This window comes from Protopterus annectens, chromosome 8.part0 (genome assembly GCF_019279795.1).
Source record: "Protopterus annectens isolate FY-2018-M chromosome 8.part0, PAN1.0, whole genome shotgun sequence".
Lineage (NCBI taxonomy): Eukaryota > Metazoa > Chordata > Ceratodontiformes > Protopteridae > Protopterus > Protopterus annectens.
The window spans coordinates 913714105-913739554 of NC_056741.1; the positions used below are offsets into that span (position 1 = coordinate 913714105).

The window sequence follows — 25450 nt, forward strand, 5'->3', positions numbered from 1 at the left end:
TAGAATGGAAAGAATAATGTTCTTTGAACAGACATTTCTACCCAGTAAAATCATTCTGAGAACCAAGACAGCTGTATATGCTCTTGATGGACATATTGCTGAAATTAAGATCTCTTTCCTCATGGAAATATTGATTTATCCCTTTCTGATTGGTTGTCCATCATTTTGATGTTTTGGCAGTATCACGGAATATTTAGAAGGTTGCTCCATAATATGTGGAAACAAGTGAGGCAAACTCACCTTCTGGAATAACATTTGTAGTGTTAAGAAGACTCAAACAGAGCAAGCTGCACTTTAATTAGCTAATATAGTGCGTAGAAATGAATCCTGTATCTCATGAGTAGATACACATATTACATTTGCAGTTGAACTTATTGATTGCTGCTGGGAGTCTAGAAGAAAATAAGAGGGTATGCACACTGGACAGTTTATAATAAAGTCTTATTTTCATCTTATTTTCAAAAGATTTATTTTTATTACAAATGCAAGTCAGAAATCCCTTTGAGAAAATGTCAGGGTGAACAAAAATAATGCCATGGCAATCTGCAATTGTAATCATGACATATTGGATTGAAAACTTCCCTTGCATTTAAATAATAGCCCAGCCTATCCCATCAGTATGTTCATACTGGAAAGCTGCCTGTGTCCTCTTACTCAGCATTATAAGTTTTTAGCTATTTACATAGGGTAGTTAGTTAACTGCTGTAAATTATATCTGATATCCAAAGATAGCCATGGACTTGTTAACAATCACTAAATAAAGAAATTAATAAATAAATATAAGAGGCTTGGTTCAATCTTCATATCATGTTATGAGCTGTCACATCTGCTAAAACCAATGCCAATGAACAACGATGCTCACAGATGCTTCTATTACCATGCAGCATTAGCCATTATCTTAGGCCACTTAGGCCACTATCGCCATGTACTTAACTGGACAGAAGAAAAGAAAGAAAGGAAGGAAACATAACTTACTTATGTGGTGACTCGTGAAAGGTGCAAGAAAATAAATTTGAAAACAAGTTAATGAAGAGGGTTATACGATTTCTACTCAACATCAAGTAAAACCAAGAAATTCAAGGTGGTAATAATCATAAAGGGCAGTTTGCTAAAATGCATGCTGCCCCATGCTGAGAAGCCTTGGTGAACAGTGTCTGCTGTTATCACTTTTATTTGGAGAATTCAATCATTTATGAATTAAAGCATGATATTCTTATAAGGGCATTTCCTTAGTTATCCTTGCAGGTAAAAGAGAGGGATATGCAATATCTGCATTTTAAATTTTATTGTTAGCAAAACCTCTGATTTATGATAGGGATACAAAGTAGAATGTTTGAATCTTGCTTAATTACTGATGCATAACTCAAGTATGCTGTTCTTGGACATAAATTAATCCAGAATATGCATTCAGTACATAGATACATATGTGTCTGTAGTAAAAAACATTAAGTATACAATAAACATGTTAGGTAATGGAATGGAAACATCTTTGTTTTACACATTTCAAGAGGATATGGCCCCCAAATTTATTCTGCAGTAATTATCAGAATTACAAAATGTACATATTCTATAGTTTCAGGAAGAAAATAAATTTGAAAGTATAATAAAACAAGCATACTATTGTTTGCCAAAAGCTTTTTCAATTAGTTTGGATCAGTGCCATAATAACTATAGGCCAGATCATGCATGGAATATACAATTTACCTTCTTTAGATGAATGAAGTATGTGCAAGCAAAGCATAACCAGTTACTTCTCAAGAGATTCTAGAATTTGAATGTACATTAATGGAGAACTGCACCCACAGACTCAAAAACATGTTTATTTCATCATGGTTTGGTGTTTCCTACATTTTAACACCACTATGGGGCTATGTACAGGTTTTTAAATATTTTTCTATGTAACTTCTGAGTCTGACCAGATGGGGTCTGGCATCTTGAAGTAATTCCGATTGTTTAGTCGGTATCCCACAATGCAGTGTTCATCTGTAAAAAGTTACATCATGCAGGCCTCTTTCTTCCTAAAACTCCTGTCACTACATTGATTTTACTTGCATATATTGCTGTCTTTCAGTCAGTTAGATTTAAGTAACATTTCATGCCATTCAATGACTACTTAAAACGCAAAGTGCTTTTTACTGCTGCTTCATTTTAGAATGGCTAAACTGCAGTTTTTTGTGAAACCTCAATTGTACTACTTTGACTCATCCCCCATCCCCCTTCACACCTAAATTCCCTAGCTGTCAAAGTGCTAAGGGTAATTTGAGCTGCTACCTGCTGTGATTGACAACTCACAGCAGGAGACTTGACTCATGTACTCTTTCCTTGTTTGAGCCTTTACTTTCTGTATGGGAAAGTGGAAGGACCAGGGAGTTGTGGTATCACAGCATGGATGGGTTTTTAGGACAGTCATGGTCATGTCAGTTTGGGGAAGGAATTGGCCAGAAAACTACCTGTATTCAGTGGCCTTGATGACATCAGTGAATTGGAGACTTTTCCAGGGCAGGATAAAAGTTTTTTGAAAGTGAAACGACCACAGTACAGTAAGGTACTGTTCTAGTGGAGAGGAACAGTCAATTTAAAATATTTTAAATGGTGCGTTGTTGTTTATTCATAGCAGGGACAACAACTAGGGGGGCGAAAAAGGACAGATAAGTTGAGTATCCAATAATAGAATCCCATTGTTGTCCTTTAGAAATAATGGTAATACTACTAAAGGGGCATTATATATTTATATAAGGTAGAAAGACTGGACCTACAGGCTTCCTTCCAGTATCAGCAAAGAATGCTTTATAGGAATTTAAGAACTGTATGAAAATTAAGTTGCCATCAATGTCCTGCATTACACTAATTAAACTGTAGTATATTGTTGCGCTGTAGATAAGGGCTGCAATTTACTCATTTTAGCAGAGAATAAATGACAATGTAAATCAAGTTGTTGTACTATGGAGCATATATAAAACTATGTTTCATATCCCTATTTTTATCATAAATTCAATGAGCATTTACTGTACATCTCTGTGTGGTCTCCAGAGGGAGAGCTGCCTTTGGCTCAAATCTGCTAAAGAATAAAATGGCATATGTTATAGGACTCATGTTAGACATGCAGACATTTTTTTTAAATCAGGTTAAGAAAAAGAAGTTATGTTTTACCATAATGTCCCATCTGTGTTGTTGATCATCCATCACTGATGGGTTCAGTTCCGAGCCCTCGGAACTGATTCAGCCTAATAACAAGCTCGTGCTAGCCATAAAATCTCGAGCTAAGCTTCTACCCACAATGCCCTTCTCCCTGTTGCCTCAGATCAAGTTTGCCTATATTGTACAAGTAAAGCAGAGGCCATTTCTGCACAAATGCCCTAAGACACCACTTGGACCCAAAGTATCCCCCAGGAGCCTTTGGCGGGGGAAGAAGGGTGGGAAGTGATGAATGAAAGAAGATCAACACAGATGGAACATTATAGTAAGACATAACTTCTTTATCTGATGTTGTTAATCTTCTTTCCATTCATCACTGATGGGACAGAATCCCCAGCTACCTTGAGATCCTTAGGCGGCCCTTATGGAATAACATTCCTGAGTACCACTGAGCCAAAGGCAGCTCTCCCTCTAGAGACCACATCCAATCTGTAATGATTGATAAAGGTGTGGGGTTTAGCCCAAGTGGCTGCTGCGCAAATGTCATCCATAGGAGCCCTGGAATGGAAGGCCATAGAAGCTGCCATAGATCTAGTGGAATGGGCTTTAATATTCTGTGGAATAGGTTCTTTTGCAAATGAATAAGTGAAATGTGTGCAGTCCCTTAGCCATTTTGACAAAGTGAGCTTGAAGGCAGAATTTTCCATTCTAAGCCCAGAAAAAGCAATGAAGAGCTGGTCAGTCTTACGTATTGCTTTGGTCCTGTCTAAATAAAACCTCAACTGCCTGCGTACATCCAAGGAATGTAGGCAGTACTTTCCTTTATTAGAAAAATTTGGGAAAAATATGGTAGGTCAATAGACTGATTGATGGAAAAATCAGAAACAACTTTGGGAAGAAAGGATCGGTTTGTCTGGAGTGATACTCTGTCCTCGTGGAAGATTAGATAGGGTCTTGTGGTACACAATGCCTGCAGCTCTGAAATTCATCTGGCTGATTTGATGGCTAGCAAGAAGAGGGATTTCCATGACAAGAATTTGAGGTCAAATTTCACTGCGGGTTCAAAGGGAGGTTGAGTCAAAGACTGGAGAACTAACGTAAGGTTCTATGGCTCTATAGGCTGTCTAATTAGAGGTCTAATGTGAGAAACTCCCTTGAGAAAAGTTTTTAAAAGTGCAGCGATATGAGAGGAGTACCATCCAGCCCATTATGGTAATTTAAAATAGCCACCAGATGTACTCATATGGCAGAGGCTGCGGTTCCATTTTCACAAAACTTAGATATTGTAAGACTGCTGTGACTGGAGCTGAATAAGGATCTAGCATCTTTTCCTTTGACCAGATAGAGAACCTTTTCCATTTGTCTTGATATAGTCTTCTGGTGGATGGTTTATGAGAGGCTAGAATAATGTCATGGACAGGTGAGGGGAGGTCATCCTGCCTGGCAACTAATGGAAGTGTTGAAGCCAAGCTGTCAGCTTGAGACTGGACAGATTTGGGTGACTCAACCCTTGGGGGTGAGAAATCAGGTCTGGAAGAGGGTCCAGAATCCACAGTGGACATAATGGATGAGGCCAAAGGAAGGGGAACCAAACTTGTCGAGGCCAAAAGGGGGCTATGAGGATCACTTTGCATTTCAACTGGATGGCTTTCTTTATGAATTGTGGAATCAGAGGAATGGGGGATAGGCATAAAGAAGTCCCGTGGGCCAATCGTAAATCAGAACATCCCTTGGGGACTCCTCCTTTGGGGGAAATAGGGCGAAATAGCTGCTGCATTTGCTGTTTGATGGGGAGGCAAAGAAGTCACAGCAAGGCTGGCCCCAGCAGTTGAAAATTTGTCTATGATTATGAGTTCCATGATGATATGTTCCATGACCTGCAGACCAGGCTCATCAGGCTAATAGGGCGATAGTTCCCAGGATCAGTGGTGGCTCCCCTTTGTGGAGTGGGATAACGTTGCTCTGTGCCATTCAGTGGGCACAAAGTCTGACATGAGACTATGATTGAACATGGTGCTTAGGTGGGGAGCCAGTTCATTCTGAAGTTCCTGTAAAATGCAGCCTGGGATGTTGTCCGGTCCCATGGATGCTCTGTTTTTGGTTTTAGCGAGTGCAGGTTTTACCTGCATAGATGCAATTACAGGGACTCTGCATTCTTTCTGTATAGATATGGGCCCTTTAGGGGGTGAAAGAGGGGTAAAGTTAGCACTGAACCTATCTACCAGGATGTTCACAATATCAGTTAGTTCTGTAATTTTCATGCCGTTGTGCTGTAACTCAGAGCAGATCTTGGTGTTGCCATTGAGATTATTCACATAGCTATAGAATGCTTTGTGGTTGCCCTTAGAATCAGTGTCAATTTTGTTTTCATAGCTAGCTTTGCAGGATCTTATAAGAGATCTCAGATTCTTACTGAGGCTAACCAGGGAGCTCCTCCACTCATGTGATTTTACTCTCTTTTGCAACAGTTTCTTCCTTCTGTTGTAGAGTTTGTTTATGGTATGGAACCACCAGATTGGCTTCCTTTTTCTGGAGGATAGCGTCTTGGTTCTGTTTGGGATAGCACGATCCATGCACTTGTGTAAGTGCTTATAGAGTGCATTTGTGTAGGATTCAGCAGTCGTAACTGTATTGTCCATCTGCATGGGTGTCATGAAGTTCACCACTTCTGTCTTAAGAAGCATGAAGTTGGCTTTGGAGAAATTTTTTACTGTGGTTTCCTTAATGGTGGGTGGTTTCCTTAATGGTGGGTGGGGGCAGGATTTGTGATGCTAATATTTTATGGCCAGTTTTGAACTCAAGTATATTTACCTGTATTTTCTATTATACTAGGGTAATAAATTATGGTAAATAAACAAGTGACCTTAGTTTTGCATGTAAATGGGAACAGAGCAAGTATTTTGAATTCTTTGAACAACTACAAAATAAAGGAGTCAGGATTCCTTTAATTTTTGTAGATCACATTGCAGAAGCATCATATAGGGATGTTTTTCTGATAGGTGAGATTAGTGAAAGAATGCATAGTATACTGACATGAAAACAAATGGCCGGCATATTTTTTGCCAGCAAATAATGAAAACCTTCCTCACCTATTAAGTGCTTTACCACAAAGTAAAATTTTGGAAGCTAGAGATAAACTGTGAAAGATAATGATTTCAAGCACGTTAAGAATTATATTTTTCACACAACTAGCAGGAAGATGACATGCTATAATACACAACAATTACTTGGAACCACCACAGTGGCTTAGAGGGGTAAAGCCCTGACTATGGTCCAGCTGACCTGGGTTTAATTAGCAGCTTGGTGACTGATGGAGTAGCAGGGAGGGATGGGCATTATCATCCCTGGGGAGGAGGGCAATCATCCATGATGCTTCCTAAAGGGAGGCATGGTCCATAGAGGGAATTTGCCTTCAGACATACTCAACAAGTGTGGAAAACAGAAAGTGGGCTGAGCATTTAAAAAAAATAAATAAACCCACCAGATGGAAAAACAAATGGCTGAGCCCCCAGGGCACCCTTAGTATACATGACTGACCCCAGCAAAGACCAGAGTATTGTGGAGGATAGGGGGATGGCTCTTAGACCCAACATGGACAAGGGGTACTTGGAGCAGGGCTAGCACTGTAATACTTTGAAACAAGTAATGACTCTGTTTAAAAATCATTGTGATATGTAAGAAAGCATTAATTAAACCACACAGAACAGATGAAAGTATTTTTGTTACAACTTTCAGTCATTTTTCTTAAACATAGAGTTGATTGTTTTAGGAACCAAGACACTATGAGTAGGGGCAGTAAATACCTAGGACCTGATACCAAAAGACTTGCTGTTGGTACAAGTTGCCTTCTCTGGGGTAAGCTTGCTCAATTTCTGTCTGTATTCTGTTCTATCTGTAAGACATGTTTACACTAGAGTAAGTCACTTACACTGAGTGCAAGTGATTGTAAGTCTTTTGGAATGTGGCCCTTTTGAAACAAATACATTTTTTTCATGTGTAAGAGCATGGAATATTCAATAGTGTATCAGTAAACAGATTTCAACTTATTCTGTATGGAGGAGATTCTTGGATCTATAAATATGAAAAATGTAATGAATATTAATAAATGGATAAAGGCAGAGAATGGAAAATTAATGGGAAGAAACATTTCTGAAGGCTAAATGTGATGATTTAACTTCAGAAGTAATTTATGGTATTTATCCTACCTATACACTAGCACAGGGCGGCCACGGTGGTGCAGTGGTTAGCATTGTCGCCTCACAGCAAGTGGTTCTCTGGTTCGATCCTCGGCTGGGGTGCCTTCTGTGCGGAGTCTGCATGTCCTCCCTGTGGTCGCATGGGCTTCCTCCAGGTGCTCCGGTTTCCTCCCACATCCCAAAGACATGCTGCAGGTGGATTGGACACTCTAAATTGGCCCTAGGTGTGTGTGTGAGTGTGCCTTCTGTGGAAGGTTGGGCGCCGGGCTGGCAACTCGACACCGTAAAACTCCACTGCCAATTAATGTGCGGACAAGGTGATCCACTGTGGCGAACCCTAACCGGGAAAAAGCCGAAGAAGAAGAAGAAGATCCTACCTGTACACTAGCACAATGGTAAATACGTAAAACCATCAGAAAGCTACAAATGCATTTATAGGAATATGTAACAGATGTAGTTGATAGCACACCTGCTACTTCAGTAGGTGAACGTATGAATCCTATGCATGGAAGTAACAATGATGTTTTGAAATGTGCTATTTTGTACGTGATCCCAGAATGTTGCAGTGGAGGTACTGAAAAAAACTTCTTTTCTAAATGAAGCCATTATTCATTTGAAATATGGAACACTGTTTCTTGAGAAATTAAATTACAGAATTAATTGGGGCTAGAGATTGTAAAGTGGTAACAAAATATGGATAATCTCCTTAAAGAGTGGTAACATACATTAACTAGTTTATAACTGGCAGCATGTGATACAGCCTTGACACAGAGTTATATTAAAATGCTAAGGTGTTTTCTCTCTTTCTCTATAACCTTTTCAAAGGAGGCAGCCAGCCTCTGAATTTATGGGTTTAAGCACAATAAACCTAACAGACAATGAAGTGGCTTTTTACTTTTTGTTGTCCTTTTTGCTATGTTAATTTTTAATACATTTAAAATTCTCTAATTATTCTGCAGCTTGATGCATAGAATACATAATTTAGCTTCCTAAAATGCAATCTGTGAATGTAAAGTGCATCAGAACTCTTGTCATCTCTGAAGAGATTCCCAAACATGGATTTACACTAAAAATGATCAGTATGATCACTTAAGGAGGTTATTTACATATTTATCTAAGGTAAGTAGACTGGACCCACAGGACCCTTTTCAGCCAAGGTCTGGTTACAGTTTCAAAAAGTACATGAGAAGCATTTAATGCAAAGAAAATGAATGTTGCTTCTTCAATAATCTTCACAACCTTTATGTCTGTTATCATTGTTCTTTTTGTCATTTCACCTTATTGGAAGAATTGTCTCAAGATTTATCAGCAGTAGTAATATCATCCAATTTGATTTCCCCATTTAACAGTAATGGTTAAGGATAATCTAAGGCAATTTCTGTGTCTCAGCATCTAAGTATACAATAGCATTTGATCATGAACCAATAAAGGCCCCCTATACAAAACACAGGTTATAGTGATCAATGGAGTTACTGTCAGGAAGTGGTGTACTTTCTCTTATTGCCCCATACTACTGGTTGGATGGTTTTGAATGTTACAACTTTTGATTGGTCTGCTTTTGCTGTGCTCATGCTTAATTGTTTAAGTGGCATTTTTCCAATATTTGCACAATTTATGTATACCTGTTCAGACTGATTCATTTTGGAATTAAATTTAAGAGTTCTGAATGTAAATGTACTTGCCATATTGTGTTTATATAAAAGGTAACAACCAATTTTATGAGAACTTTATCTGCTCTTTTTTTTTTCAAAAAAATACAGTATTTAAATTGATTTTAACTGCGTGGAAGGAATATTAGCTGAACTGGAAGTTAGTCAGTGTTTGCTGAATTTTGTTATTTGCCAGTAATTGCAGGTGTGGTGGTAGTCACATTCTTTGATTTCCTGTCCTTGCCTATTTAAGTGGTACAGTGTGAAATATTTTCTGCTTAAAAACCTCAGCTTTGGCCGGCTAAGAACTTGCTATATTCAACTGGACGTATAAGAGAATTTAAGTACCTTTATCTGCTCTTTTTTTTTTCAAAAATACAGTATTTAAATTGATTTTAACTGTGTGGAAGGAATATTAACTGAACTGGAAGTTTTCACTCTGCTCTTCAGTTAGTCCCACCCACCCTCCCTGTTTTTGTTTTGGTGTTAATCTTAGTGGCCTTGCAACTGCCCGCCCCTCTTGTAAATTTGTGTTTGGATACTCCTTCTGGGCCCATCTCATTTGCTCACTCAACTGAGTGCAGTGAGATCATATTCTGATTTCAGGCTCTCCTACTGGGAAACAGAAAAAAAAAATTTAAGCTTGTTTCCTGCCTTTCCTGTTAAGTGGTATAGACTATTTGTAGGCTTCTGAGCCCCCAAGCCCTTCTGTGTTGGAGGGAAGCCTTCTAGCTTAGTTTTTTTTCTTATAACTAGCCAGTTTTCTAGTTTCAGCACTCAAATCTGTTTCTTTGATCTCAGCACTTGTTCAGAAAAAAAAAAAAAAATTTCATCTGCTTTTACTGTACTTGTGTTTCTACCTACTTTTTTTACTTTTGCATCATCTTAAAAGTACTCAGTTGTATTTATTACTGCTTGGTGTAACTCATTCTAAGCCTTTGGTTTAAACACTTGGGCTTCGGACCAGTTGTTTTGCACTGAGAGGGTTTGTGGTCTGCACTGTAGTGACAGAACAGGTAGCTTACATCCTTCTAGGTTGGGAACTGCTGATTGAGGGCTCAGTGTCTGTTATTCTAAAAGTGTATTAATTCTGGTTTAAGCACTTGGGCTTTCAGGCCAGTTATTTTACATTAAGAGGGTTCGTGGTCTGCACTCTTGTGGGAGGAGAGGCCGGACTCTGCCCTTCTGAGCTGGGAATTTCTGGTTAAAGGCTTATAGTGCATGCATATCTGAACTGCTTCTTACCGAAGTTGGTGCACCTTGTTTGCTGTGGCATAGACTGGATTCGGGCCTGCTGGATGTAGCTTTGTTTGTGTAACTTGAGCACTAATCCAGACATTCTCTAAAGTATTCAACTGTATTTATTACTGCTTGGTTGTAACTTGATTAAAGTGTAGCTATCATTCTAAGTCTTTTGGATTAAGCACTTGGGCTTCAGACCAGTTGTTTTACATTAGGAAGGTTTGTGGCAAGCACTGTGGTGGCAGGACAGGTAGCTTTCATCCTTCTAAGTTGGGAACTGCTGATTGAGAGCCCAGTGTCCAAGGGTATTAGTTCTGGTTTAGGCACTTGGGCTTCAGGCCAGTTATTTTACATTAAGAAGGTTCGTGGTCTGCACTCTTGTGGGAGAAGAGGCTGGACTCTGCCCTTCTGAGCTGGGAATTTCTGGTTAAAGGTTTATAGTGCCTGAATATTTGAACTGTATCTTACTGAAATTGGTACACCTTGTTTGCTCTAGCATAGACTAGATCCAGGCCTGCTGAATCTAGCTTTGTTTATATGCTTGTTGTTTGTTTGCTTGTTATTTCCCGGAAGCTAATTCCACCTAATACGCGGCTTCTCAGCGCTTCTGTGGATCACTAGTGATATCTGCATTGCTTACTGTACTAGTTCCTTGTTTCACTTGAAAGAAAGTTACTGTTTGTCGTTTTTGCATTTAGTTACTTGTAACACATTGCACTCAAGTTACCTGGCACTTGCTCACTAAAGCAATTATATAAGTCAGCACTAAAAATTAAAAGCACTACACCCTCACTCCCCACTGGCCCTTGTTTTCAATTATTAAGGAATTCCCAATATTATTCTAGCATGTCCAAAGGTCAGTTGTCAATCTCCTCTCCGGTCCAGCTGGTGAATCTGGGAATTTTGAGGCAATGTTATAACTGCCTCATGTACACAGACAACCCTCTCCTCCTCCCACATAACACAAATACTTGAGAGATGCAGCTATTTAGCCAAACTGGAGGCTGAGCTCTCTGAACTCAGGACTGGCAAGACCAGACAGGAGGAGAAGGCAACTACACACACCACAAAACCAGCCTCACATAATGCTACCACACCACTGAATCAAACACATAAACACACAAAGACATACTCGGAGGCTCTGAGTAAAAATTTACCTAAACAGCAGAGGCCTCCAAAGTAGACAACCAAACAACTGCTACCTCAAGACACCCCACAAGCAACACATAAACCACAAAAGCAGTGTGCAAAGCAGTCACAGCCCTTAAGGCCAAATACAACACCAAACATACTTGCCATAGGTGACTCCATAGTCAGACACACTGACGTCCCACTCACCAGGCTGAACAAGGAGAGGGTCACAGTAAGCTGCCTATCGGGCTAGAATCCGCCACATAACACAAGCACTCTGGTCACTCCACGGCAAGTACAAATATGACACAGTCATTGTCCATGCTGGTGTGAATGACCTGAGACGTACCTCCCTGGACTACATGAAAAGAGACATAGAGGAGCTCTCTGATTATGTAGCCCAGGCAGGTATGACCCTGACCCTGAGCAGTATCCTTCCTTCACCAAGAATGATGCCACAATATAGAGACAAGATGATCAGCTTTAACAATTGGCTTAATGTCTGGTGTCATTCAAAGGGGATCCAGTGGCTGTCTGCCTGGGATGACATGCTTGACAAGCCACACTGCTTCACAAGGGACAGCTTGCACCTGTCACCCCTGGGATTCCGGATATTGGCTAAGGCTCTTGCCACCCCCATAGTGCCTTTTTTAGGCAAGGCTCAAATTCTAAACCTACCACCCTAGAAAACAAAAATGGGAAGAAGCTGAGGGTAATGCTGCTCAATGCCAGAAGTCTAAATCTCAAAATGCACGCACTCGAGGCCCTTCTCAGTATGGAGAACATCGATGTCTGTGCTGTAACTGAAACCTGGTTCAAGGCTCCTGAGAGCACCCCGGCACTATTAGGTTTTACCTCATATCATGTGTTCCGGCTCCAAAACCCGGACCACACCACAAAAGGAGGGGGTGTATCCATATTAATAAAGGATACCCACACCTCCAGGTTGGTGGCAACGCACAAAGCTTTGGAAACCATCCAGGTGCAACTAACCATAGGCAAAACTGCTCTACAAATTGTAGCATGCTACAGGCCACCCTCTCAAACTCAGGAACCCCACACAGCCTTCCTGAAGACACTGGAGGGTATAAATGTATCTCCAAACACCATCATATTGGGTGACTTCAACTACCCGAATATAGACTGGGAACATTACTCAAGCCCTAACTTTCTAGCCCAATGGTTCCTGGAGTTCATAAATTCAAATGCCATGGAACAGCTAGTCACTGTTCCCACAAGAGGAGAAAATATACTAGATCTCATTATCACAAACATGGGGACAAAATGCTCCACACCGAAGTATATCCCTAATTGGTGAGATCTGATCATAAACTAATCTCACTGGAAATCCACATCCCGCCCCACCCCAAACAAAAGACCACAGTGAAGAACTTCTCTAAAGCAAACTTCACACTACTCAAGACTGGTGTGGTATCCTTCAAGGCCCCTGAGCCAGTGGAAACCACAACCCAAGCTGCGGAAGCCCTTACAAATGCCTTCTATGAACACCTCCAGGACTGCATGGATCAGGCAATCCCAAATAAAACCAAGACTCTTTCCACAAAGGGCAAACGTCCAGTCTGGTGGACCCCAGCCATTAACAAACTTTACAATAAGAGGAGAAAGCTATTACATGATAGAACAAAATCCATAAAAGGGAAGTCACCCCTGATCATTATTAGTAAAAAAATACGAGCACTCATAAAATCAACTAAGGCCAATTTTGAGAGAAAAATTACCATGGATTCAAAGGACAATCATAAGGCCTTTTTCAGCTATGTTAGGAACCTGGGTGGAAAATCCCAGATATGCTCAGAATTAGTCCAAAATGATACAAAAATCACTGAACCCACAGACATTGCCAACATACTGGCAGACAGGTTCAGTGCAAACTTCACCCTCTCCCCTAAAGGAGAGATAACTATCCCAGCAGAGTGTAGCCTACCAGACATCTCAAATGCGCAGGTGAAAGCTGCTCTCTCTAAAGCTAAAAACACAGCATCAATAGGACCGGATGGTGTCCCCAGCTGTGTGCTACATGAGCTAAATGAGGAATTAAACCCACACATAAGGCAGCTGTTTAATCTCAGCCTATCCACAGGATACGTGCCCAAGGAGTGGCGTACGGCAACTGTGGTCCCACTCCACAAAGACGGTGCCTCTACGGACCCTGGTAATTACCGTCCCATAAGATTAACAAGTCTAGTCTGCAAAGCTATGGAGAGGATTATAATGGAGCTCATAAACAAAGATATAGGGGACTTGCAGACAATGGACCCGACCCAGTTTGGCTTCGTCAAGGGCAGATCATGCCTTTTGAACTTGGTCGACTTCTTCGAAACAGTCACCAAGGCCATTGATGAGGGAAAGGCAGTCCATACAGCCTACCTTGACCTTGCAAAGGCCTTTGACACAATACCCCACTCGGGTATTGTAGAAAAACTTACCAGCTTAAATGTAAACCCATATGTCACAAGATGGGTTGCAAACTGGCTTAAGGACAGAACCCACAGGGTTAGAGTTGCTGGCGCTATGTCAGACTTCAAGACGGTCACAAGCGGTGTCCCACAGGGCTCGATCCTTGGCCCTCTATTGTTCGGCATCTACTTCTCAGAAGTACAGGCCAACATGGGAGGACTTTGGCTGACAAAGTTTGCAGACGACTGCAAACTGGGCGCCATAGTGGAAAGTGCATCGGACATGGATATCCTTCAGAAGGGACTCACGGAAACAGATAGCTGGTGACAGAGCCATGGCCTGAAGTTAAACGCCAAAAAATGTATAGTCATACCCTTCGGGAAAAACAAGGTAACCCCAAGCTACCATATAGGTGGCAATCCACTAAGCACAGAAGAGGTTATCAGGGACCTGGGGACCCAGGTTGACAGTGGCCTTTCTTTTGACACTCACGTTGCTAAAGTGGTTAGAAAGACCCTCTACATTGCCCACCTGATCATGAAGGGATTCACATCCAGATCTAGTGAGGTCATTGTTCCCCTGTACTCTTCACTTATCAGACCAATGATCGAGTACAATGTCCCATTCGGGATGTATCGCACCCGACATCTGCAGCAATTGGAGAGACCCCAAAAGTTCCTCACCAAAAGGATAAAGGGACTCCAAAATCTGTCATATGCTGCCAGATTGAAGAAACTCCAGCTCTATTCAGTTGCATACCGTCTGCTCAGAGGTGACATGTGCCTGACATACAAGGCCATGTCCAACCTGGAATTAATGGACATGCTCCACCTCAAAAAATCCAAATCCACCAAAACCACTAGAGCAAGTGACTTAAACCTTAGCACGGATATAAATAGGATGTGCTGGAGGGATAGATTTATCACTCAGAGACTCCCTATGCTGTGGAATAAAATCCCGGTCCATGTGAGGCAGAGCACCTCGCTGGCTCTGTTCAAGAGAAATCTTGACCTGTGGATGGGAGATCGTAGGTTTATCCCGGGAATCATCTCTGTGTCACTGCTGGACAGAGGCACAACAAACTAATGGGCACAGTATTTTTTCATATAAGGGGTGGCGTAAGCCACAAATTTGGGCTAGGCTTATAAATGCCTTAGGGCAGATAGCCTAGTATAAACCTATGAACCTATGTCCAAAGGTCAGTTGTCAATCTCCTCTCTGGTCCAGCTGGTGAATCTGGGAATCTTGAGGCAATGTTACAACTGCCTCATGTACACAGACAACCCTCTCCTCCTCCCAACAAATTCCAACACATGTGAGAGATGCAACCATATAGCCAAACTGGAGGCTAAGCTCTCTCAACTCAGTACTGGCATAACCAGTCAGGAGGAGAAGGAAACCACACTCACTACAATTCCAGTCTCACATAGACCTACCACGACAGCAAACCAAACACATAATCACACAAAACATACTGATGCTCTAAATAAAGATCTGCCGAAGCAGCAGAGACCTCCAAAGCAGACACCCAAGCAGCCGCTACCCCAAAACAAAACACGTGCAACACATATCTCACAAAGCCAGTGTGCCAAACAGTCACAGCCCTTAAGACTAAACAACACACCTGATACACTTGTAATAGGTGACTCTATCATCAGGCACACTGACGCCCCGCTCACCAGGCTGAACAAGGAGAGGGTCACGGTGAGCAGCCTGTCGGGCACTAGGATCCGCCACATAACACAAGCACTCAGGTCACTCCAAGGCAAGTACAAATATGACTCAGTCATTGTCCATGCTGGTGTGAATGACCTGAGACGTACCTCCCTGGACTACATGAAAAGAGACATAAAGGAGCTCTCTGAGCATGTAGCCCAGGCCGGTATGACCCTGACCTTGAGTAGCATCTTACCCTCACCAAGAATGATGCCACAATACGAAGACAAGATGATCAATTTCAACAATTGGCTTAAGTACTGGTGTCATTCAAAGGGGATCCAATGCCTGTCAGCTTGGGATGATATGCTCGACAAGCCATGATGCTTCGCTAGGGACGGCTTGCACCTGTCACCCCTGGGCTTTTGGATATTGGCAAAGGCTCTTGCTACCCCCATAGTGCCTTTTTTAGGCAAGGATTAAAAGACAAACCCACCTCCGTAGGTATCACAAGGGATAAGAAACTAAGAGTAATGCTACTCAATGCCAGAAGTCTAAACCTCAAGATGCACGCACTCGAAACTCTCCTTAGCATGGAGAACATCGATATCTGTGCAGTAACAGAAACCTGGTTCAGGGCTCCCGAGAGCACTCCAGCCAGACCTCCCAACCGTCCCGAATTACTCGTTTTGTTCCGAATTTTGGGGTCCAAATGAAGGGGTGCCACGATTCCCGAGTGACACCCCTTCATTTCTGATTTCTTTGCGTTTGTTTTTTTTATTTTTTTAATTTTCGCGCTGTCGGTGCTGACGTCATCACGTGCGTGATGATGTCAGCGCCGTCAGCACTACCAGCCAGTCGGAATTGAGCTCAAGGAGCTCACGTCATCATTTTCGGCTGGCTGCGAGCAGGCGGGAACTAGTGCCTTGCTGAGAATTTGAAATTAGAGCACTACCAGCCAGTCGGTTTCGGTTATAAGGGAAGGATGCTGGATGGATTTAAATCTTCAAGTTCTGCCATTTCGGATTCGGACAGAAATGTGCTGCTGCGATGTCGCCGAGAGAAATGCTGGCTTTGCAAGGGACTATTGCATGGTGAAAATAATGTTTTATTTTTTGTTAGCATATTTATAGAAACGTAGTCGTACTGTGATATGCTTGTCTGTGTGTGTGTGTGTGTGTGTGTGTGTGTGTGTGTGTGTGTGTGTGTGTGTGTGTGTGTGTGTGTGTGTGTGTGTGTGTGTGCGCGAGTATGATGAATGTTGTTAACCACTGAGTGTATGTATACACTTTTTCAACCATTGCGCCATGGTGAGAAAGCAGCCATGTAACAACTCGGCGATTATTCAAGGTGCAATGAGATTGAAATTTGATGATACTTAGAAAATTACTGTACCAGGTTTGGAATGTTGATTTACAGGGATGATTACTGTGTGACTCAGGAATGTGTGATATGGGGACCCTGGCAGATCTCAATCCTTTAGCTGTATTTCTGAGAAAAAATGCTTTTAGCCATTCAGTGCATTTATCTGTAGTAAAATGCTAATTACACAATATTTTCAATATCAAGCTAGGAATCACTTGGAGTAATCTTATCTGCTGCCTGAGCGAGGATACTAGAAAAGGACAACAGAATCTCTGTTAAAAGCTGATGACTATCGAAAGGAAAATTAAATTATGGCTGCTATTGTTTTCTCTTGCATCTTGTACTGTTCACTGTTGTAATTATTCACTAAATAAATCATTATAGTATTCAGTTATTTTCACCATTTTTTGTGCAAGAAATACATTATTTTATGTTTGCAACTCTGCAGAATTTCTTTAAGATGAAATCTTGCACAGCAGAAGCATTTTTCTAGCAACAGCTTTCTCTTGATACTATCTATAATAGCCTCTACATGCTGTTTGACTGTTTGACAAGAGCTGTTGGGATTTGTCTGACAGAGTCACTTTTTACAAATGAGATGCAGCAGAAGGAATAGCCTTCAGTATGTTAACATTTTAATTACCTGTCTAGTTAAGTAGTCACCCACTGAGATGTGCAAATCAGGCTTCGGTTGCAGTATCTCAGTTGAGTCATTCAACGGAAGTTAAAGAGCATCCAACTTTACATATATTCTATGCCTCTTTCTTTGCACAAAAATCAGAGCTTTTTTCAGTTCGTGCCAACGTCACAATACATAGAAATAAATATGAAGAGAAGTATAGCTTCAATAAATACACACATTCATAAATAACAGGTGAAAGATATGATTATTTTTTTCTGGAATCTGAAAACGAACTTATTCCTAGAACTTATGCAAGCGCTTAAATCAATATTGACAAAATTGTATATAAACTAACGTTATAGTTTTGCAAGTTGAAATATAATAAATTAACATAATAAATATTTTGTGTGGAAATAAAAATAAACAGCATTCCTATGCATGTTTTGGCCATTTGCAAAACCGATTTAGTATTACTGCCTATTTCCACTCAAAGAACCAATGCACTGTACTCATCACCCTCTACTAATTAGATATACTAACCATGAAATTGCATTACAGTGTAGAAAAGGTTAAATTCCCGATTCCCCACTGTACATTGATCTCATTTAAAGCAGTCTTGCGGAACTGCCATATAACTGACATTCTGAAACATTGACCATGTTATCGCGATCTTCAGACACTCAGCATTTAAGAATGACAATTGTAAGATGTAAACCTCTTAAAACTCTGTTAAGGGCTTCTTAGGCAAAAAAAAAAAAATCAAGTTCTTGCATGGCTTACAAAATTACATACACTTTGCTACAGTTAAGCAGCACTCAGTAATGTCACTGAATGTTCAGTAGCCAGTGATTTGTAGTATCACAAAATCTCAGAATGAGCAAGGCAACTAGGCCATGTAATGATTTGCAACTTGCCGGTATCCACCATTAGACTTAACTCATTTACCAAGAATCAGTTGGCCAGTCATACCAGGAGTGAATTTGATGAATACCAATTCAGTTGTCTAATTCCTTCTTAAAAGAAGGTAGTGTGTCACGTTACTTAACTTACAGAGGAAATGTATTCCAGAGAAGGGATAGCCACTGTAGGATGTCTGTCTCTCCACAGCAATATGTTTATGTGCTGAAACAGGTTTAGGTGTTTAGTTCTATTATTTGCAGGACTGTTTGTTTTGTGGAAAAATAGGTCTTGCACTGCCAGATCCCTAATGAACCAAAGGGCAAGGCACAGATCAGGATGAATACAGGGGATTGGGAATGCACTGACTAGAGTGCCGTCTGTTGAGTTTACTGTGCTTAAAGTTATCACCTACCCACATTATACTGATCCTTAAATGTGCAAACTTGCTTGCAAACCTTAAGCTGCAAATCTGGTGAAATGTTTTGTTTTTTTTTGTTAGCATATTTATAGAAACATACTGTGATATGCTTGTCTGCCTGCAGTGCCGTCTGTTGAGTTTACTGTGCTTAAAGTTATCACCTACCCACATTATACTGATCCTTACATGTGCAAACTTGCTTGCAAACCTTAAGCTGCAAATCTGGTGTTGCTTCTGAGGGAGGTTATCAGGTTGTAAACATTTCAATAGAAATGACTCGGTTCTATACCTGTTGCCCTTGTCCATTATTGATTTCCAGAATTAATATTTGTTTTGGAAATAGTGTGAGTTGCTTAGATATCAGTTGCATATACCTCTAAAGGATTTCCATGCTGAATGCTCCCCTCAGTGTTTTGCATTCTTCCTTTGTGTTCCCCTCCTTTGTTTTTAAAACTATGTTTGGTTTTGCTGCCATTCTGTGTACTGTTTCTAAAGAAATGCTAACACATTTTTTTTCTATATTGGCCTAACTATAAGGGTTCAGTCTATATTCAAAGTACGTAGTGTTCTGGGTTCAGCATTTGCCAGTAACTTGCATGGGGGTAACACAACAATTTATTCTAGCAACTTTCCAAAATTATACAAGCAATGTTTAAAATGTGTCCCTGCCTGGTGTTTGACCTTTTGCCCCCCCTAAAAAAAAACTGAAATTGAAAATAAGTGCTAGAAGCTGTGCAAGATGCCTATGGCTTACACTACTGTCATTTTGTTTATAGTTTGGGTGTGGAAGTAGCCTTTTATGATGGAAATGTTCTGAACTGGGCAGTTTTGTAATTATTGGTTCATGCATTTTCTTTCATTGCCTACAGTACAGTCTACTGGAAAAATGTTCATTCCTACAATAAATTTAAATTGCGCTGTATTATACAAGGAATATAACTTAATAAAAGTCAGGAAGGTGTATCAAAGAAAAGAATGCCTGTATGTTTCTTGTTTTGTGTGCAAGGGGCCAATGATTTGAAAACAAAAAGGTAATCTTTATCCATCACTGGCCAGATGCATTTTCTTTGGATGTGGTGCAGGTTTCAATGCTGTTTCAATGAATGTGAGTTTCAAGGGCACAGAAGTTTTAATGCCAAGTCTATTTTCATTGTGAGACAGTTTTGCTTTGTTTATCAGATGTCTGTTAGTGTTTGCCCATTGATGTGCTGCAAATTAGTGTTTATGGTAAATGAGGTGAAATAGCCAGGTAATGGGACATTGGAATAGCTGCAGGGGGACTCCGGTGCCATATTTTGGTTGTCTGTTCTTCAGTTTGTGTTCGAAAGTTGGTATCCCACAATTCCATCAGAGTGGGTGGGGTTACATAATCATGTATGCAAATTAGATGTTAATCAGCGTACAGATTTGTACCTATTTTTCATGGCCCTTGTCCAGATTTTTGATATTTCCAGGTTGAGAGGTATGACACCAGCACTACCAGGTTATACCTCATACCATGCTTTTCGGCCCCAAAACTTGGACCAAACCACAAAAGGAGGGGGAGTATCGATATTCATCAAAGATACCCACACTTCCAGGTTGGTGGCAAAGCACGAAGCATCAGAGACTTCCAGTTTATAGCCTGCTACAGACCACCCTCCCAAACCCAGGAACCCCACTCGGCCTTCCTGAGAACACTGGAAAATATGAAGGTCTCTCCAAACACCATTATATTGGGCGACTTCAACTACCCAAACATAGACTGGGAGCATTACTCTAGCTCCGACACCCTAGCCCAAAGGTTCGTAGAATTTATAAACTCAAATGCTATGGAACAACTTGTTACCACTCCCACAAGAGGGGAAAACATACTGGACCTGATCATCACCAACATGGGGACTCTATGCTCCAGACCAGAAGTGTATCCCTCACTGGTAAGATCAGACCATAAACTAATCTCACTGGATATTCACATCCCGACCCCACCCCATGCCCAGAAAACCACAGTGAAAAACTTCTCTAAAGCAATTTTCACACTCCTCAAAACTGAGGTGGAATCCTTCAAAGCCCCGGCCTGTGGAAAATACGCCCAGACCGCAGAATCCTTTATAAACGCATTCTATGAACACCTTCAGGAATGCATGGATCATCGATCCCAAATAAAACCAAGACCCAATCCTCCAAAGGCAGACATCCTGTCTGGTGGACCCCAGCCATAAACAAACTATACAATAGAAGGAGGAAGCTACTAAATGATAGAGCAAAATCCCAAAAGGGAAGGCATCACTGATCAGTATTAGCAAAAAACTACGGGCACACATAAAATTGTCTAAGGCCAGCTTCGAGAGAAAAATTGCACAGGACACTAAGGATAATCACAAGGCTTTCTTTAGTTATGTTAGGAACCTGGGTGGTAATTCCCAGATATGCTCAGAATTAGTCCAAAATGACAAAAAATACACCGTACCCACAGACATTGCCAACATCCTTGCTGACAGGTTCAGCGCAAACTCCCCCACCAAAAGGGCAAATATCTATCCCAGCAGAGTGCTGCCCCCCTGACATCTCAGATGCTCAGGTAAGAGCCGCCCTCTCCAAAGCAAAAAACACAGCATCAATGGGACCAGATGGCGTCCCGGGCTGCGTCCTACATGAACTCCAAGAAGAGCTAAACCCAAACATAAAACTACTGTTCAATCTCAGCCTTACTACAGGATATGTGCCCAAAGAGTGGCGTACAGCAACAGTGGTCCCTTTCCATAAAGGTGGTGCCTCAACGGATCCTGGAAACTATCGAGCCATAAGCCTGACTAGCTTGGTCTGCAAAGCTATGGAAAGGATCATCATGGACCTCATAAATAAAGATATTGGGGACCTACAAACATTGGATCCTACCCAGTTCGGCTTTGTTAAGGGCAGATCCTGCCTCTTAAACCTGGTTGATTTCTTTGAAACAGTCACCAAGGCCATTGACGAGGGGAAGGTGGTCCACACAGCCTACCTGGACCTCGCAAAAGCCTTCGATACAATACCCCACTCGGGCATTATAGATAAGCTCACCAGCTTAAATATAAACCCCTATGTCACTAGATGGATTGCAAACTGGCTCAAGGACAGAACCCACATGGTTAGAATTGCTGGAGCCATGTCAGACTCCAAACCAGTTACAAGTGGTGTCCCACAAGGCTCAGTCCTGGGACCTCTTTTGTTCGGTATATATTTCTCGGAGGTACAGGCCAACACCAAAGGACTGTGGCTGACCAAGTTCGCAGATGACTGCAAACTGGGCGCCATAATCGACTCTCCAGCCGACACAAGCATCCTCCAAATGGGCCTCATAGAAACAGACAACTGGTGCCAGAGCCATGGCCTCAAGCTAAATGCCAAAAAGTGTATAGTCATCCCCTTTGGCAAAAACAAAGTGCCCACAAATTACCACATAGGTGGTAATCCATTAAGTACAGAAGAAGTAATTAGGGACCTGGGGACTCAAGTTGATAGCAATCTCTCTTTTGACAACCACGTGGCCAAAGTGGTTAGAAAAACATTTTATATAGCCCACCTAATCATGAAGGGATTCACATCTAGATCAGGGGAGGTCATCATGCCTCTTTACTCATCCCTCATCAGGCCCATAATTGAGTACAATGCCCCTTTTGGGATGTACCTTACCAGACACCTGCAGCAACTGGAAAGACCCCAAAAGTACCTCAGATGCCATATGCTGCTCGGTTAAAGAAACTCCAGCTCTACTCAGTGGCATACCGCCTGTTCAGAGGCAATCTGTGCCTGACGTATAAAGCCATGTCCAACCCGGAATTAATGGACATGCTGCACCTCAGAAAATCCAAATCCCATCGAGCTATGCGCTCGAGAGACTTGAATCTCAGCACTGAAATAAATAGGACATGCTGGAGGGACAGATTCATAACCCAGAGGCTCCCTTCACTCTGGAATAAAATCCCAGTCCAGGTTAGGCAGAGTCCCTCATTGACTCTCTTCAAGAGGAATCTTGATGAGTGGATGGGAGATCATAGGTTTACCCCGGGTATCACTTCTGTGTCACTGTTAGACAGAGGCACAGTATACTAACCTCGAAAAAGGGCATAGCAAAATAAATTTAAAATGGGTGGCGAAAGCCAAACACATTCTGGCTAGGCTTATAAATGCCCTAGGGCCAGATAGTCTAGTATTGAACCTATGAACCTATGAACCTATGAACTATGAGGCTATGGTCATCAAAGGCTCTAGAGTTCTGATAGTTATCCCCTTATACTGAGAATTATGAGGCTATGGTCATCAGTGGCTATAGAGTTCTGATAGTTATCCCCTCTTACATCAAAATGGCTGTACATTTCAGATGACAATACAAAAATCACACTCATTAAGGTGAAATTTGGAACTCACTGTTTATATATCTCTCATGTACTTGTACATGGTGACCAGAAACATGTCATGCAATCTAAGTGCAGTTGTTGATTGAGTAACTGATTGATGCATTTATTAGATAAACACAAACCTTAAAATAATATAATGTTTTAGCCTCTACCCCCTAAACACACACACACACACACACACACACACACACACACACACACACACACACACACACACACACGTGCACACACATCACAGACAGTCTGTACTGTAAAATATCACAAATGTGACTAATTGGCAAGCATTATTACCAATAAATCAAAAGTAACAAATGCACTGAAAGAGGGTCCCAATGGATTAAAAAATTATTAAAAGCAAACAAAGTATTTTGCCCTTTCATCCCACATCAAGCAGGGACTTCCTCAGAATACAAAAGCATGCACATACCCAACTTTACTTAAATACACCACCTAGTTAATTAATCAAACATACCATAATTAAAATCATTGAATTAGTCAAAGTAATATTACAATAATTACAGACATACTCTGTGCCTAACTAAAAAAGAAAGAAAAATATGAAATGTCACGGAAAAAATAAAAACCATGTGCCACAATAAAATGAATACATGAAATTAAAACAAATTAACGCTTTATAAGTCTATAGTTTGTTAGACCTGATCTTTAAGTCTGAAGCAATAGAGATAGTATCATTTAGTCCTGGGGGTGACATGACATCTAACCTGAGCTGCCAAAAGAGTTCCTTGTTATGTAATACATTCTTCCAATCACACCCCCCCCCCCCGGGTCCAAAACTGGCTGACCAATAATACCAAAAGTAAACTTAGTAAAGTTGGAACATTTAATGGAGTGTTAATAAAGTGCGTTCATCTCCTTTCCACTTCTGATGTCATTAGTGTGTTCATAAATTCTGGTATTTAATGCCTGCTCCGTTTTACCTATATAGAAACTACAACAGCTCTCACATTTGGCAAGGTACACTATTTTGCTAGTGTTGCAATTACCCTTTAAAAACACTACCTTAGATTTCATGGCATTGTTTAAAATAGCCTCTGTTGCTTTTAAAATGAAGGAGCATTGTCTACAGTTGCCACATGGGACAGTGCCCTGCTTCATCTTACTATGCCCGGACTTACTATCAAAAAGTTTCTTAAAATTGGTACCAGTTCTGAACACAAAAATTGAATAATCACCCAATAAGTTGTAAATATCAGGGTTGGTTTTAAAGATGAACCACTTTTTCCTGATTGCATTCTTAATATCATTAGAATGTGGATTGTATTGCATAACACATGCAAATTTGGATGTACCACTGAAACTACCTTTTTGCAATCTTGTACCCAAAAGGGGTTTATATTTGTTATTCCAGCCCTGGTGTGTTCCCCCTATAATACTATCCACCAAGTTTTTTGGGTAACCCCTAGCATAAAACATATTAGCTAGTGTAGCCAATTCTGTTAACATGCCATGAGGTTGGGAAGCCATCCTAGCCATGTGAATGGTTTGTCCCTTAACCAAACATTTCTTTTGTGTGCAAGGATGACAACTAGTACAATATAAATATGAATTACAAAAAGTATCCTTACGATAAATGTTAGACTTAAAGACATCTGTGTCATGAGAAATCAAGGTATTAAGGTAGCATATTTGTGAGAGGGGCTGTGGTAGGTAAATTTAAAATAATCCATAGCCTATTGATATAATTCACAAAATCATCCAACCTTTCACTGGTACCTTTCCACAAAATAAAAATATCATCCAGGGACTGCAGATATAAATGTAAGTTCTTTATGAAACAACTGTTAAGAGCATATTCGTGCCCCCCCCCCCCCAGGAGAACAAGGTTGGCATAAACAGGAGCACGTGCTGCATCCATGCCAATCCTTTAATCTGTTGAAATTATTCCCCCTAAAAAAAACATGAAACTGTTTTCCAAAATAAGTGCCATTAATTCCACCAAAAGGGTAATTTGCTCATTAGGTAGTGAGGAATGGAGAAACAACATCTCCTCAAAAAATTCCAAACCAATATCTTTCAGTATAAATGAAAAGAAATCCTTCACATCAATTGTTACAAAAATAAGTTCCTTAGACCAAATTTCTTTCTTAAGGTGTCCTAAGAATTCCCAAGAATCCTTAAGTAAATGGGCTATTTTATCAACCACGTGTTTCACTCATTTGTCCACATATACCGCTAGAGGGTGAGTTATAGAGCCACTGGCTGAGACTATTTGCCTAAAAAGTGGATTAAGAATATTCTTATGGATCTTTGGAATACCGAATATAGGAGGAATGACAGGATTGTTGTTAACTAAAACATCGTATACACCTGAGGTAATG

The 25450-nt window shown here is 40.9% G+C and overlaps 1 protein-coding gene across 5 annotated transcripts in view; it reads right to left on the reverse strand.

The window, feature by feature from the left end:
• Positions 1-25450, reverse strand: part of LOC122809153 — a 1026347-nt gene that overhangs the window by 299785 nt on the left and 701112 nt on the right. The gene's annotated exons all lie outside the window — the stretch shown is intronic.